Genomic DNA, 17,965 nt, shown 5'->3' with positions numbered 1-17,965 from the left:
AGAGTCATGCAAACACTCACCTCATCTACACAGATAGCACACACATAAACGTCATACTGTGCTGTGCTCATGTGCTGTGTAAATTATGACCGAACACACATGCATGAAAAGAAATATGCTGTCGGTATGTATGAGCTTGGACTGCATGCTGTGCATCACATACACACACACACACACACACACACTCATACATACACTGGCAAGGACTAAATAGGGCATGACCTTGCATCACCCTAGCCTGTATAAAGAGAAAACGAAATGCATGTGCTGTGCTTCTCCAACTTGCATTTATTCCTCAGTGAGTTCGGGAGAATGTCTATGAAGTTTTGAGAAAGCAAAAAACTTATTTAGACAAATTCAAAGACGGAAAAGAATGAATTCCACATCTGATAAGCATATTTTTTCTTCCCTCATTCACTAATGCACCCACAATATCCCCCTCTCCTTCCCTCATCCCCTCCCTGTTTGGCAGCAGGCCAGTTTCCGAACATGGTGATGGAGCAAAAGAAAATTGATTTCTAAAGAGCTCTGTCTGCCATTCCCGGATATGAAATATGCAACCAGTTATTAGTCTAACACTCATATTAACATAACACGACAACCGTGTCAAGATATATATTAAAGATGTCTCTCTTGTTCCCGCTGAGAGATACATGAAATAGTCTAAAAATGATAAACTGCCACTTGTTCTAAGCATGCCAAATGATTATCAATACTGCATGATTGTGATGGTATCTGCTTTGTTTCGAGAGGAAAAGAGGCACAAAGAGCTCTTTGGAAAGGCTTGGCACCACACTGATGCTGCCATGAGACAGACCGATTCAATATCTTGATCGTGTAGACAGGCACAGCGGGCGGTTCCATATTAGCCATTATGCTGCTATTAATGAATGTACACTGAGAAAGGTCAATTGGCCCACACACTGATGTCCGCGGACACACACACATACACACACACACACACACACACACACACACACACACACACATGAACACAGATGCACCCATGCAAAGAGTTGCATGCACACAGTCGTCAGAAAGGTCACAGCTTACGGAGTGTGAGAAAAAGATATTTGAAGAAGATATGCAGCCTGTTGCTATGGAGCACTCCTGGAAGAAAAACATATACACACACCTACACATGATGCACTATCAATCTTAAAGAAACTAGAGCAATTGCACGCCTATGAACACAAACACACGTGCACACGCACACACACACACACACACACACACACACACACATTCAATCAATCCATGTCCTATTAAAATACGAGAAGCAGGAACCACTTCTCAGGAGCATCACCGCCTCGATTATTACTCTGACTCTCTGTGTGTGTGTGTGTGTGTGTGTGTGTGTGTGCAATGCTTTATTTGTATGTATAGAAGGAAAGCAGGCACTTTGCAAGAACAACACCGCTTTTCTGTTTATTCCTTTAGGACTGTGTAAATTATGCCAGTCGGTTAATCAGATTCTCCCCCAGATGCAGTTCAGCACCTCATGAGAGACAGAAAGCAGAATGAAATAGACTTCTGTACTTGTATATGGCTCGGAGCTGCTGACAGCGACACTGCATTATGTTCCACATTATGAACATGCTAATTAACTTGCTTTTATTTTCTTTTGTATATTGCTGCCCCTCTTTAACTGTTTCCTTTGAGTAATAGCTCTGAAGTTATATACAGTGCTGTTTATGCCAAGTGATATGAAAAAAAGCTGTTACATTTATATTTATATCCATAACAATGCCTTTGCTGTATTATCATATTCTGTGAAACTTAAAGAGGAATGCACAATGACACATACAAAAAATATCATGTTCGACTGTAAATGGAACATGATGTAAAGCTGAAACAATCAGTCGATCTACAGAAATGTATTTGGCAGCAGTTTTGATAACTAATTCATTGTAAAGTCGAAGAAAAATGCAGAAAATTTGCTTGCTCAGGCTTCCCAAATAATAATAAATAATAAACAGAATATTTCTGGGTTCAGATTCAGGCTGTAGTTATCCATTCATTTTCCTGTCTAACTGATTGTTTGGTGTCCATAAAGTCAGAACATTGTAAGAAAACTTCCTGGAGCCCAAGATATCTTCAAACACATTGTTGTACAACTACAATCTCAATGCATCTATATAAACATAAACATATAAATCCATGTGTTTCCAAGTGTTAATGATCACACAAGACAAAGCAAATATACAGATCTGTCCAATTGAGAGGCTTGAAATAGGATATATTCTGCATTTTTGCTTCAGCTCTAGTTTGATTCCAGCTCTAGTTTAGAAGTGTTTTTGGACAAGACATTTTAAAGAAGTCTTACTCGCTCTGCAAACCTTTTTATGGATTTTTTCATATAATTCTGACATTTTAAGAACCAAACAACTAACCAATTATTTGTCAAATTCACACTAATTAAAAATATTAATCACCTGCAGCTGTGTGTAAGCTGCCTTTCACTCCTCTACTGGCTCTGAGACACTTTGCCTCCCTGCCTGCTGCAGTGAAGTACAGTAGAAGGCATCGCATGCTGATCAATAACTGTATGTAAACAGAGCATGAAGCCACAGCTCAGCCACATGAGGAGAAAAAAGACCAAGGGCAAGTCAGTGGGAACAGAAAGGCAGAGTATAGACTGCAGTGAGGGAAGCTTGGACTAAATGAAATGGCCTGAAATGATGACTGTGCATGTGATTGAATTGTTTTACTTCATGACACCTCATTACAAAGTGTCTGAATGAGTGATATTTGGGGAAAGCCTGTGCTGATGTGTGGGTCAGGGCTGGTGACAGGCGGGCGAGTGCTGTGTAAAGGCCATAAGCTGGTATCATCCTGCCACAGACGCCCAGTGTGAGACTGACTGAGCATTCTTCCCAAAGTGACAAATACTTGCAATGAGCGTGCTCTCAATGAGATGGATTGGAGCCAGCGAAACTAGATGCAGCAAGTATCAGACCTAATCCATAATATATCTGACATGTGTCTCATATTCATATTTCACATAAAGTCATTATTGAAGGTGCGCCAGGGCTTGAATTTGCACTGCCGTGAAAAGTTTCTGAATCATGAGGAAAATCCCTACATCTAATTCAAGTTATAGCTGGCTGCCAACTTTCTCTAAATACATTTGAACTGCACTAGTGATGAAATGAAATGAAATATTTGATTGCCAGAAGATGAATCCACAACTATATTGATAATCGATTAGTATTTTAGAAACACCACCCATCCTCCAGTTTCACCTTTCCCACTGTAAGGATCAGCTGATTTTATCTGTGTCACTGTGAACTGAATATCTTTGGGTTTTGCACAGTTGGTCGGATACAACACATATAGGTCTAGGGACGTCACTTACTAGGATACTGTGATGCACATTTATTACTATTTTCTGATATTTTATTGATTAAGCAATTAATCAATTAACAAGAAAACGATCCGGATCCTGAACTGATGATGAAAATAATCACTAGTTGCAGCCCTGAACTACATTAGTCCAACCAACACCTCATGGTCAACATCCTGAGAAAATCCAGAAGCACATGCCTCGATCTAATAATAGATAAAATTGATTTATAAAATGTCCCAAAAAATATATTATAAGCTTGTAGGAAAACCATAATATCATGCAACAATGGATGCTGTGCATTTGGAAAGGCAGATAAATACCATGCCTCAGATTTACCTCCAGATTAAAAAAAACACCAAAGTTTGCAGAGGCTGCTGCAAACTCTGACGCTATCCCAGGAGGAATTCCATAGAGATATTGAGTGATTTAAGGTGCCCAAACGCTTCAGCATTCTGCTTTCAACAGACAGAAAAAATGATCCAGCTGTCAAATAAGGAGGTCAATATGGGTCAATATTTCATCTGTTGAACAAACTCTGCTGTCAGTATTTCCCGTTCAGTTCAGAGTCCATCACTCACCTTGCACAGAGGCAGCGACTCCTCTTCACGAAACCGACAACCATCCGCCAAATGCCTGTGTTTAATCCTTTAACACCTGTGCCGTAAAATCCGTCAAAACTTAACGCGAGCCTTGTCATGTGGAGCGTCCGCGGTACCGCTGCTCTTCTGTGCGATATTTTGTTTATTTCTTGTTTTAAAACGAGCCGTACCCTCCAAAAAAAGAAAGAAAACTCCCTCGCGCTGCTCTCTGTCGTGATGCGCGTGTCCTCTAGCGACTCCTCTTTGGTCCGTAGTATCGCGGAGGTAAGAAGAAACGTAGCTCTGTTGATATCATCCACTACTATACTCCGACCAAAAGGCACCGCGGAGGGAAAACAAAAACAAAGTAAGCTATCCCAGCGTGAGGGAGGGAAGAGGGGGGGAGAGGGGGGGAGAAGAAAGTGTGAGCAGCCTTCACCGGGATGAATGAAAGACAGAAAGCGCTTTCGGCTCACACTGTGTGTGTCTGTGTGTGTGTGACAGTGTTCTCTCACACTGAATGCTGGTTTGCAGAGAGTGAGTGGGAGCACTGGTCGAGTGAGTAGGATAGCCTATCCGCACAGTGCACCCACATGAATATCATCTTACATAAAAATGAACAGACAAAAAGAGCGCCAAAATTCCTTATCCACTTATTGTAATATTGATGTGGTGTTTCCATGGCGTAATAGTGGTAGAATTCAGTGGTGTGCAAAAATTACCTTGTCACATCCCGAGGAAGCTGTTTTAATGGTTTCCAACCATGCACCCATCTGAGAGGTGATGAGGTTTTATAAGATTTGATTAACAATATATTCCAGCGACACAAAAATGTATTTATTTCCAGCTCCTATTCTCCAATATTTGTTGTTTTCTTGCGATTCACTGAAAAGTTTTAATCCTTTAAGTCTTCAGGCAGACCAGGAAGAAAAAAAACCCTACTCTTTGGTCCCACTGTTTTACAGCACACAGATTAAATGCAACCTGTCAGGAGGGGTATACTGACTTATTAGGGGTGTACAATTATAGGGTAGATACACTTGAGTATCGCAATATTTTTTTTTGTAATACTGAATCAATCCTCAGGAACACTGTATCACATTTTAATTAACAGTTTAAATCTATCTTCACAGCTTCTTTTTGGGTTAAATGCAGTTTTTACTCAGATTTTATGCATAATGTATTTTTTTCTTATGACGTTTTCCTAATATATTGAATAGTAATCCCTGTATTGTAATACATTTCTTATCGCATTGCCAGATTCTTGCATTTACACAGTCCTACAGGTTATGCAGGTAGTAGGTATTGCAAGTTTTCCCAGCATGCATTTGGCTAAAGCTATGGAAACATCCTGGACAGGTTGTCAGGGGTTCCTATATATGGTATTTCTGCAGGGATTTAGTTGATTATCCTGTGGAATTTTCTTTTCATATCTGAATCAACATTACAGTTAATCATTAAGACTTTGTTAATGTGCTGAAACACTTAGTCAGACAAAAGTAGCGATTTGAAGACAGCACATTTAGCTCAGGAAACTTGTGATGGTCTTTTTTGTCTATTTATTGGCTTTTTGGAGACTAAACAATTGATAATAATTGTTAATAAAAATAACATCTAGTTGCAGCCCTACTGTATTGTACCAAACCAAGTGCTAACATGCCACCAAAACTGTATATTTGGTATTCCCACCATTGCCCAATTTTCAGACTGCAGACATGTTGATTTTATACCGAGGGCATGAAAGCAAGATGGTGAGTGGCCAAGAGACGGGCAACAATATGGGTGGTGGTCTGTCGCTGCAGGTCTGATCCTGCCGACCCACTGAAACAGAACACACACGCAACACTGGCAGATTCTACAAATCATTATTTCAGCTAAACCAAATAGCTGCAAATGAACCCATATTTCAGGATAATTTCTTTCTAAGGAATTTGAATAAACAAACAGTTTCTTTTGAATCCCAATCAAACCAAGACAACATTACACAGCCATGAATTACAGTCCAACTCACAGAAACCCCATGCTCGGTGCCAGAATGCTTTGCACAGCCAGCAATAACCACCCTTGATCTATCAAAAACGGCATTAATTCACTGTGGACTGCAACACTTCCCAATCATATGCACCAAATTTAGAGCTTAGCTGAAAAGAATGACACTGCTATGCCCCTTTTTATACATTTTCTGTTCGATTATCCCGAGTCTTTTGGAAATGCCACATTTTCTCGCTAGTGTAGGCCTATGGATGTGCATTCATTCCGGGAGAATGGGCGCCTATTACACGCTTTCAGAGGCTGTGACAGCAGCCCTCAGTGAGGAAGCCAAACACTCCACAGCTCAGACAATGTACCCAGGCAGACACACACACACACACATACACACACAAGTATGCACTCACGGATCCAAATACACACCAACCCACTGACACAATGCACATCGACGAGATGAAAGGGCCAATTTATCAAACCACCAGCCAAGGCAGGCCTGGGGACGTATAGTGCCAGCATTGGTCTGGAGAAAGAGGCCAAGATGTGCCCGTGTGAGTGCGTGTTTAACTTTTCTTTTTTTCCTTCTCCTTGACAGTAAAGTCGTTCCTCCTGACATAACATTCACTTATGCCTTTGGGTTATTCGCCCAGGTAAAGTGCATCACCTTTAAGGCTGATATAGGCTGACAAGGCTGCATGATAAGAATTTCTAGTTGTTGTGATTGTCAGGTGCTTTGGAGTAAAGAAGATAATGTGTGTGTGTGTCAAAGAGAGATGAAGAGCAAAAGAGAAGGAGGGAGGGAGCGACAGAGCCAGTGTATGTCCCATGTTACTTCTCATTAAACTGTAAGATCAATGTCCATTGTCAGAGCTTTACAGCATTTACAAGCCCAAACTAATCCACTGTTAGAGAGCTGCAGAGAAGCCACAGAGCAGAGCTTGAAAATGCGTGTGTTCAGATGAAAAAAAGAACAGCAGCAAAAAGTATCGAACGTCAGTGTATTCTTTCAGAGACTGTTGTGTAAGGACGTCATCACTGCATGGCATTGATCAGTTATAGGATGAAGTGTACTTTTAGAACAGTTTGTCTTTTTAGGAAGGAGAGAGAGATCTAGAGACAGACACAAAGAGAAAAAAAGCCTTTAATTCAGAACTTTATGTGACAGTGACGGATGACAGAGCTGATATTAGCTAATATTAAAAATATTGGATAGTGACATTATAGAGGCTCTTCCTGGACGACAGCAACAGCCAAACACTGTGCAATGACATTTTGTTCTCTTTTGACATTTCATTCATTTATTCACTCACTTTACATTGATTTTTTGGGGGGGAAATTAATAATTGATCTTTTCAGAAATAAATTTCCATTATGCTGCTGAATTGGTGTGGTGGATCTGGATCATAATAACTTTGGGTGCTGCACTTCTACCTGACGTGCTGAAAAGAAAAAAAAATAATGAGGATATTCTGAATTATTAATTAAATTGCAAAGCATACTGTAATGCCTCTCGCACAAGCTTAAAATAAAAGCTTTTGGCAAATGTAGTATTAAAATATTACTAAAAATGAGGGGGTGCGCAATATATATTGGAATTCAATTTATAAATGATGAATTATATTTAAAAAATGAAATAGTGATATGTTAATAATACACATATGATAATATCTTATAAATAACTTAGGGCCTCTTATGGTTGCAGACTCTATCCACCTCCCAACACTTGAAAAATTCACAATAAATGAAGTTAGACAGAGATAAAAATTGCAGTAATAGTTGAAACTACCACTGCCACGATAATCATGTAGTGAAAATCTGATATCATGACAGCCCTGCCAATAGTATTTGTAAACTCAGTTGGCCTTCTGGGGCTCCCTGGTAGCCAAGTGGTGACAGCACAGGCCACGTTACTTCAACGTCCTTGGTTTAATTCTGGCTTTGGGACCAAACACCTCTCTGTCCTCGTTTCCAGTCTCTGTCTCCATCAACTAAAGAAAAAAATACCACAAAAGGACCCTCATCTATAAATGAAACTTTTGTTGGAAAGCCGTGCAGAAACAGACACTACAAGGGCTAAGAGAAAGATTAAATTGATACACCAGATTTGATTTCCACTCATCCCCTAACTCCCTAGCTGAGGGAGAGTTTATATTTAGACGTGTATAAGTGTGTGTTTATGTGTGAGGGAGAACATTTCAAATGTTAGTCCCCTGATTTTGTGATGTCGGCTTCAGTACGGTGCATCTGTTGGGTTTTGGCTGCTGGGATACTGGCCCGGCCTGCTTGATACAGCTCCAAGGTCCGAGGGCAGCCTGCTGGCACTGCCAGTTGGTGGCTAGCCCGAGCGGGGTCGGTTGCTCATTGTAGTTGGATAAAAAAAACAAGCAAGTAAGGCTAGCTCCAAGAATTGTGGTCCCAAAAGTATTTACAAAACTGATATGCCTTTCTTTGCTTGTCTACCACAGGTCAGAGACTCAGAAACACACATCGACTACTCAGACATAGAAAGTGCAATAAGTTACAGAGAACATACAACCAAGAGGATATTAGCAAATATGGGTCCATGCTCTTTCCAATAAAGTGTTTATTGGTAACAGGTGAGGCGTAATCCAGAGATAGAGATTGGATTTCAGGAGCATCAGCAACTCTCACACTTACAGCTCAGATCACTTACAAACAGCCATATATAGAGTACAGCTGACACTGAGAGTCTACAGAAGGGGCTAAATCAAAATAATGTGATCATGTCACCACCCTGATCACCAGACAAGGAAGAAAGAGCGACAGAAGAGTAATTGATATCTACGAAGTCGACTCCAACACAGATTCACACTCATGATGAATGTCTTCTTCCTTTATTATCCACAACTTATTATAGCTCAACTCAAACCTAAAGCCCTGCTCTTATTTTTACTGCAAAGATTGCAATAAATGTATGCGCCGTATGCCTTACATAAGCAAAATTATGGAACATTTTTATTCATGCACAGCTCTACTTAAACTTAATTTCATACCACAAACCATGTCACTTCATTTATGCAAATGCTGCAAGCATTAGGTGGGTTCATTTCTCAAGTCATTAGCTTTTAACCTTTCCATTTTGTCACACCTCAAAGTGCTTTACTGTAAATGTGATTTATGGCGAGGTGGGAGACAGATCAATGTCAGCCCCACTGTAAAAACATGATACCTGTCATCGGATGTCTGGAGCTGTATTTTTACATTAACGACACCTGCTTAATTGGAATATGCATGAGAGTCTGTCATGTGCTTGATGTGTGAGGAACAAATTAATTTGAGACTTGTGAATGAATGTGCATTTTATATCAAAATGTTATTATAATTAAGGCTCTGCACATTTCATAGCAACATCTGTCACTGCAATATGAAGCATACTGTGTGCATTTTTCAAGTAATTTTCCACATAATAGCATGCAAGTGTCTGCAGTTACAACAATTGCAATGCTGCACTCTCCTCATTAGGACATGATCAGTAAGATTCTTCTTTTGCTGAGCTGTGACTTTTATTGACCTCTATGCACATTTGATGTATCCCGCTGCGCTGCTATTACTGTCCTCCTTTCTCTGGTCTGTAGTTAGCAGTTATGGCCATCTAGAGGCGAAAATAGCACAGTGCAATTTCCATCACTATGCCTTATACAAGTGGTTCCCCAACTTTATCAGCTCATGATCCACTTATATGTGTGTGTGTGTGTGTATATATATATATGTGTGTGTGTGTGTGTGTGTGTGTGTGTGTGTGTATATATGTATGTATGTATGTGTGTATATATATATGTGTGTGTATCTATTTATATATATGTACATATATATGTACATATAAGTGTGTTTATATATATGTATGTATGTGTGTGTGTATGTGTGTGTGTATATATACTATGTGTGTGTGTGTGTGTGTGTGTGTGTGTGTGTGTGTGTAGATATATGTTTAATTTATATTAGGGTTTCAGGCTACCAACCAGGCATCATGTTTTTTGGTGGTTGCCGAAAATATGGTTTTTGCCACCATATATTTTTTTAGGAACTAAGACACTATGTAGTTAAATGTCTGCTTAGCCTGCTAATAACAATGTGACATAAAGTAAGGATCTAATGGGTTCCTCATTTTTCATAACAAAATATTGTCATTGAAAACGTGTGTGTGGCCTCCACCTCGTCATGTCGTTCATCTACCCACTTGTGTTGCTCCGAGCTTCAGTTCTTGTCTAGCCCTGTGGTTCTGTAGGATTGGCTTGTGAACTTGATGTTTGTGTATGTTGTACAAGCTTTGCACTATAATTCTCCATCCAGCTCAAAGATGCCGGGGTACCTCATTGTAAAAGACTTAAATTTCCTTCTTGTTTTTTATCCAGGTTCATCTGGTTCTTTGTCAATTGAATCAATTTGCGATGTTGAAGGGTAAGTTGAACTTTTCACCTCACCGTCAAACAAAATGATTTGCGTTACTGCTGGTTTTGACTGGGACACCAATATTTTAATATCATTATAGTAATAATAATAATAATAATTAATAATTATAATTTGTTCATTTTGGGGAACAAATGTAGCTATTTCCCAAACTAACAACCTGTTCTCCAAACCTAACAGCCATTCCTGTCGAGCCCTGATAGATGGGGTTTTACGGCATATTAATGCTATTTGATTATCCTAATTGTCATCAAGATAATCCAAACATGCATACATATGTCCATAAGTTACTCAGCATGGTTGAACATAGCAATATATAAAAATAAAAATACATTTAAAACTTGTTCTAATCATCTTAATTTTCTCTTAAAAATGTGCAGGTTTGTCTCACCTGTTGTAGGATGCATAAAAAGACACTAGATGGCACTAGAGCACTGCTCTTCTCCTCCATACGTGTGTGTTAAGAGGAGAGGAGAAGATAAATGAGAGAGCACGAGTAGGAGAGACAGAGAGAATGAAGCCGAAACCTCAGTAATGTTTTATGACGCACAATCAGCTGAGTGCCTCCATTTAAACCAACATTAATTAAATTTATGGCGAATTGAGTTTACACTCTGGAATTGAGTTTTCTTTACTGAAATCACTTTGAGTTGATTTACTCCATCTTTTCCACTTGGTTGCCCATAATTAGATCCAAATGAGTCAGTCCTCATTACAGATGTCTCCCTGGAATTTAAACACTTGTGTTGACTCGCTGTGCATCTGCACTTTGCTTGTGTGTGTCTGTGTGCCTGGAGGAATTTAATTATGTTACAGTACATACATGCATGTGCATTCTGTGTGTGGTTTCTCTTCGTCTCCGTGCTGGTTGCTGAGCATGCTTTTGCAGTGTGTCATTAATGTTCTCAGACAAGTATAGGACTTTGCTCTCTGGCCAACAATCTGAATGATTGAGCTCCTCTCAGGCTCTAACTGGGAGGTGGGGGTCATCCTAATCCCTTAAACCCTGTTTTCTACCTCCCAGCCTTCCCCTCCTTCAAATCACTCCCTGATTTTCCCTTCGCTCCTGAGGATCTTATCTAGAGCTCTTTGGTATATTTAAGCAGGAGTACTGTACTGAGCCTATACATTTTCCCACAAGCATCATCTTATAAAAAAATCCATATGCATGCACACACACAAACTGAAATGAAAGTCTGTGCATGGTACAATATACACATAGACACATTAATCTTTCCATCATCATTTCCAAACATGTTGAACTGAAAGCTCTACCTAAGTTCTGTAAATTTCCATTCCCTGTGTATCCATGCTGCTCAGAACAATGACATGATCCTCAAATGGCTTTATACTAAATCCCCAGAAATCCGTAACAACCACCGGCATGAAAGTAAAGCAGGGTGACCCTTTCCAACAAGCCATTATTCTCTTTCTTCTAAACAAAAGGGACTCGGCTTTCCAACTAACGAGACTGAACTCATGGTCTTGTGGTTGGAACTGAACAAAAACATTTACAGGGACCGTATGCTGCAGGGTCTGTGCATAGTCACAACCATGTATGTGTGTAAGTGTGTGACCATGACCATGTGTGTATATTGGTGTGTGTGTGTGTGTGTTTCAGTTTCTGAGTGCTTATTGAGGTTTTGACCTGTGCACAACATTTCCTCTCCTGCAGTCCCTCAGTCCAGTAGATGATGAGATTACAGCAGTGGTTTGAGGGTCTACCTGGGGCCCACACCAGGGCTCTCAGGGACTGTGTGTGTGTGTGTGTGTTCGTGTGTGTGTCTAGGGGGAGACGTGTGTAATTTAAATCACAACAAAACACTGGAAAAAGTCAATAAACTCATGTTACAAGCCACCCACCCACTTACTCGTGCTTACCACACACACTACCGACAATAACAGCATACTGACAAACAAAACTGCAAGCAGCACTATTTAGGCAAAGTGCATCAAGTGCACAGAGCACATAGGTGCAAAATTACTTTTTAACTTTACCGAGTGATGGCTTACTTCCTGTTTCTGTTTGAAAGTAATTCATGTCGGCATGAAGTATGCAACCTGTGTCCATAAGCTGCATCCATGATGCTTTCATTCACATCTGTTGTTGGTTGAATTAATTGTTTCGGAAAAAATGAACAAAAAAATATGAACACATTTTGACCGTAGGAACTGAAGGCAGGATTCCAAAGTGCAGCCACATGCGACCAAAAATCTGTCAAGTCCGACGAAACATTTTCATTGGTCGCACTGTTGTGCCTGATATTTAAGAGGTCTGAATCTGTGTGTGTGTGTGTGTGTGTGTGTGTGTGTGAGAGAGAGAGAGTGAGAGAGAGAGAGAGAGAGAAAACTGTGCTAGTCCTCGTAAAGCAGCATCATAACCTTAATAGATATCGATAATTCAAAGAGAACTCAAAGCTTGTGTGCAGCGTGGCATTTGATGAGTTGTTTTCTTTTCCTTCTCTCAACTACCAGCAACCTTCTGACCCAACATCTTCAACTCAGAAACCTTTATCTGCACCCTTATTCCTGTTTATAATTATTTATAGTGTTACCAATGTGTACGAGAACACTGACAGAGAGGTAATGCTTTAACACAGTGAAAAAGTTTGCGTGCACTTATATAATGTGTTGAATATATAATAAAGCAGCCTCACCAGTGCACCGAGTGTTAAAAGTTTAAGTCTGCAGTCATGTAAGAACCATAATTTTGTTTTGTGGGAAGGTTTAGGAGCAAATTAAGTTTGTGTTCATGGGATTTGTCAACGATATTGATTTTGGGGAAATTTTTTGTGGATCTTCCAGCAGTCTCAGCTGGATCAGATACTTTGATAACAGTTAAAGAAAACATCAAAAGGACAACAGTCTACAGCACACTCATTTTATATGTATTTATTTATATATTTTATCATCATTTGACTCTGATGAAGACAGAGCAGTGTTAAAATACTCTGTTTGTGTTATTGGCTGTAAATCAAACTCTCGGCTCCAATATTGATCATTACCAGGCTAAGCACTACTAAGAATAAGCTCATTTTTCTGAATATTTGCTGCCAATCCCTTTGCATGTCTCAGACACGTTATTTGGCTGCACGTCTGAACATATGTTCGAAATCTTCTAGACAGGGCAAGCAAAAGCTTTTAAAATGCTTATTATACCCAATGTTGATGACTGGGTCAAGTCAGGAAAAACTGAAGGAATCCAATATGTAGAAAAGTGTTAGACACACCAGCCCACTGAAATGAACTCTCAATTGAAGGTGCTGAAGGAACTGCTGTGTTAACACCAACATGGGCTCCATGCAGGGAAATTTTGGTGCATACAACCACTCAATCGTTCTTCTTCCATCACTCCTCAAAAATTCATACTGTAAATGTGACAATATCACTTGTGAGGAGTACTCCACCCTGCTGTGCACTTTGGGATCTGCGGTGCATACTTCTTACCTTGTTCCTATAGGTTAGCCAAATGGCCAATTTGGCCTGACCAAACAGAAAAATGTAATATTACACTACAAGTGTTTAAACAGACAGTCTGAGAGAAATGGAAGTGATGTCTTATTAAAGCCATCAAACAGAATTATCCGCGAGGGCTAACCTCACTGTATGTGTACTTTGTGTGATGTATGTCTGTGTCTATGTGTGTTATTCCGCTAATTCAATATCCATAATTTCCTACAGTTTTCTCCTCCAGTACTGGTGTGTTTTGCCAAGACATGATTGACAGCTGTGCCAAGGCGGTTCTCACTGATGTGTGTTTTGTTTTTGGCCCTCGCTCAATAGGTCTGGTGTCAGTGATTTATGCCTCTCAAGTGGACATTCATTTAAGCATCCTGGGGAAAAATGTCAGATGATACAGAGATCAGCAAGATCATTTCTTTATGTGTGTTATGCTTCAATGATGTCTCTCAGGTGAGTGTGTATTTAAGGCATCCAGGGGAAAGGCCTGCTTTCCTGCTACTGAACCGTTCATCCATCATAGCTGCTGTTAACGGGCTGTTTACTTAATTGCACCTGGAGATCCATCATGCAGCAGAGTGCTGACCACACCATCACACCAGCTCTGTCTGTTTGGCCGCTGCTGTGTGTCCTGTTGCTTCACATCTGCCCCTCTGAGGCGGTTGCCGATATGTTTTACTATGAAACCTAGGAGAAGGCCTCGTTTGCCTGTCCACTCTGAAGTTTGACCGTGGGACTACTATGAAGCAACTTCTGTAAAGTTGATTACATAAAGAAGGGATTTTCAGATTATGCTTCCCTGTATTGTGTGTGTTCCCAGCATATGAACCTGTTCTGTGTGTGGGTATATATAAACAAAGTGTGTGTTCTGGTCCGCTAGTGAAAATGTTACTGACGTGGCATTTGGAACAAGTTACGATTTGGAACAAGATGTTTAGCGAAACATAGGCATGTGTCATCACCCAGGGACAGGGTGGGGAGGAGATTTATGGGGTGCTGAGACTGACACCATCTTTACTCATGTTGCTAATGCTCATGTAGGCTCTGAGATAAAGAATAAATATAAACACCTTATAGCCAAAAGCCTCCCAACACACACACACATGCAATACATAGGCCAATACATACAGTCTGTACTTGTGCATGCAAATTAGACTTCACATTCGACCACACACGCTATTCCCAAACGCTTAGAGAAGACAGCTCTGCCATTCTTCTCTCTACATAACTGTAACACATTCTAAATTAACAAACAGGGAGAGGGAGGGTTGAAGTATATTTTCTATTTTAAAACTGTATTAGCTGCAGATGGACCATTAAATTGTTCAGAATCTGACCAGAACAGTAAGGATGCAAATTCAAACATCACTGTGTCCTGAGCCTGCAGGCTTTGGACTATCCAGAGCCCAGGTGCTTAAGCTGCTTGCCGAAGCATGTGTTGACCATGACAGGCTGTGTTCTGGCTCGCCTCAGGCCTGGAGGTCTTGGTTAGCTCCAGATGTGGTCTTTGGACCCCAGATGATTAGGTACGTAATAGTGGGCCAACTGGACTTGGCTAGTGCCTGCCCAGGGGCCCCTGCTGGGCCAGAAGTGAGGGCTGGGCAGGGTCATATGATTTAGATAGAACATGGTGTCATTGCTTTTTGATGATGCAATGGGTAGTTCTGCCATGCAAGTGAAGTGGTCCAATGGGTGTTCCAGCCGTGCTTTATGTGTCAGTTAAGTGCACTGAGGTGTGTTTTATGGATTGTTTTTAAGCTACCTAATGGTAACCAAGGAACTAGTTAAATTCATTTTTAGCTTTTCTGTCATATGTGTCCTACACGGAAAGAAACTTCACAGGCAGATCACATGTACCAAAAAGTCTCTTAAATGTCTTAAAGGTGTTCTTTGTCATCAATCCTGTGCTTTGATGAAGCTGACATTTATAAATTACATGATATTTAATGTAATTTTAAAGACATGGCATAAGAACTGGGACTTACGAAAAATAAGGGGATTAAGAGAGCTTTAATGAAGAGTTTGAAAAGTAGGCCAAACTGAATCAAAGATTATTTCAGCTTAGTATGAAACCTTAGTATTTGGCAGAATGCTTTTTTACTGCAACATCACAAATTAACCAAATCCCAAAAAGACCAGAGAGATTTTTATTTTCATCTGCTGTGCTGAGTTCCATTAATCGCTGATTTATGTATGCAATAACAAAGCCACAAGTGTGCTCATGCACCACACAAACACACTGTACTATACTGCACGCTGGCATATATATAGACATTGAGCAATGCCAACTAAAACAGGGATACATCAAGAGACCCCAGTGCTGCACTGTGATATGCAACCAGGGTCTGTCGGTTCTCTTAGTCTGAAACTGAAAAAAAGAACCCAGTATGGACTAAACTTTCACTTAGTCCAACATTCCTCCATTCATGTCTGTCATCGGGATCTAATTGGCATTTAGCAGCTTCAGTTGTGATGTGTGGGTGTGTGTGTGGGTGTGTGAGAGAGATCTTCAGTGTCTATTATTGTGAGGACAAGTTTGCGTTTTGGATCTTAAGAGTAAGTATTTTTTTGGTGGTGATTTTTACTGCACCTGACGAGAATTAATTAACAGTTTTCTTAATGAGGGACCTCTGTGTGCTCAGTATTTGGCTACCTTCACCCCGATTATAATTTCACAACAAACGTGCTCTCCTGAAATTTCAATATCCGTGACTCAGAGTTGCAGTATGTAAATACCCATGTGTGTGTGTGTGTGTGTGTGTGTGTGTGTGTGTGTGTGTCTGCCTGTGTGTGTGTGTGTGCCTGTGTGTGTCTTGGTTTAGATGCATTGTAATTAGTCATTACCAACTCTGACTCATAACCTGCTTTGGGTTATTTGGATGCTCCGAACTCCCTTTATTTTGAGTGACGTAGCATTTAGAGCAAATTAAAGGGAAAATAATGAACCAGACTAAACAAGCTTTACCTGTGTGTTTGCATGCGTGTCTCAGACTAAACAAGATACAGAGACAGAAGATGTGGTTTATTTTCAGATTTACAAGTAGCCATTCTGTAAGCAAACATGAGGAAATATGTGATTAGAATAAGGAACACATGTGGCTCAGCTACAGCAGCCAGTGGTGAGCATCTGCATGACACTGACACCAATTAACTGTGATGGACACAAGGAAAATGTGCATGTTCATATGCATGTGTTTATATATACAAGTGAGTGTGTGTGCATGTTCGTGTGTGGCAGGGCTGACTTAAGCTGAGATGTCAGTATGTGTTTGCACAGGCCGTAATGATTCTGCCAGGCAGCTCTCCCATGGGGGCAGTACAGTGGCATGGACACACACACATACACACACACACGCACAAACACACACACACACACACACACACACACACACACACACACACGTTACTGCCCCCACCACATTCAACACTCCCTTCCGCTAAGGACATTATTCCCCCTTATTCACTCAGGCCAGTAGCACTGCCATGGCAACCAGCAGTGTTTTGGAGAGTGCTTGTTTAGGGAATGTGTGTCGAGGGACAGATGAGCGAACACATGGGACCCTTTCTGCTTCTGCCGGCACCTGAGAGGAAAGGAAGTCAAACGAGGGGGGAGTTAAGGGGGGAGCAGACATTTTTTAACACCTTACCTTTTATGTCCCCCTGAAATGCCGGTGATGTATGACATACACAGGTTACCAGCCTGTTTAGACCTAAAATCATCAACATATCTGTATAATGCAGCAGCTGCACTGACTTCTTTTACTTAAGCATTACTTAGCTCTGTAGCCTACAGCTGAGTTGTGTTATTGTAATAAAAATCTTGTGTTTTTTGTGAATAATCACCAAATCATCTCTGTTTCCTCAGATGGTTTAGAGGAAAACAAAACATTGTAAAAATCAAAAGTTTTCCTGCTGGGAGTGGAGCAAGATCACAGATCTGTAGAGGACCAGTGGACTGTTGCATGCAATGGCTACAGTGGAAAAGAAGGATAGTAAGATGTCCACATCTGTATGAGCTGGTGTGTCAGTGAATGCCTGTTCCCTGCAGTCAGAGCAGTAGCTGTTGCTCAGTGTTTGAGCTGAGAGCTTTTTGGAGCCACCGGGCTTAAGGCCTGAACAAGATAAACTTAGCTCACGTCTTTCCTCTAATAAACCCAAATTCTTG

General features: G+C 40.5%; 1 protein-coding gene across 1 annotated transcript in view; it reads right to left on the bottom strand.

Annotated features, from left to right (window-relative positions):
- Nucleotides 1–4,417, bottom strand: part of zgc:171482 (zinc finger protein) — a 59,292-nt gene extending 54,875 nt beyond the window's left edge. The window contains exon 1 of the mRNA XM_059359899.1: nucleotides 3,928–4,417. The gene's annotated coding sequence lies outside the window, so the exon portion shown is untranslated. The remainder of the gene's footprint in view (nucleotides 1–3,927) is intronic.
- Between the last annotated feature and the right edge of the window lie 13,548 nt (nucleotides 4,418–17,965).

Source organism: Centropristis striata, chromosome 20 (assembly GCF_030273125.1).
Source record: "Centropristis striata isolate RG_2023a ecotype Rhode Island chromosome 20, C.striata_1.0, whole genome shotgun sequence".
NCBI lineage: Eukaryota > Metazoa > Chordata > Actinopteri > Perciformes > Serranidae > Centropristis > Centropristis striata.
Note: the sequence above shows the minus strand (reverse complement) of the source record. Positions and strands in the feature narration are given on the sequence as shown.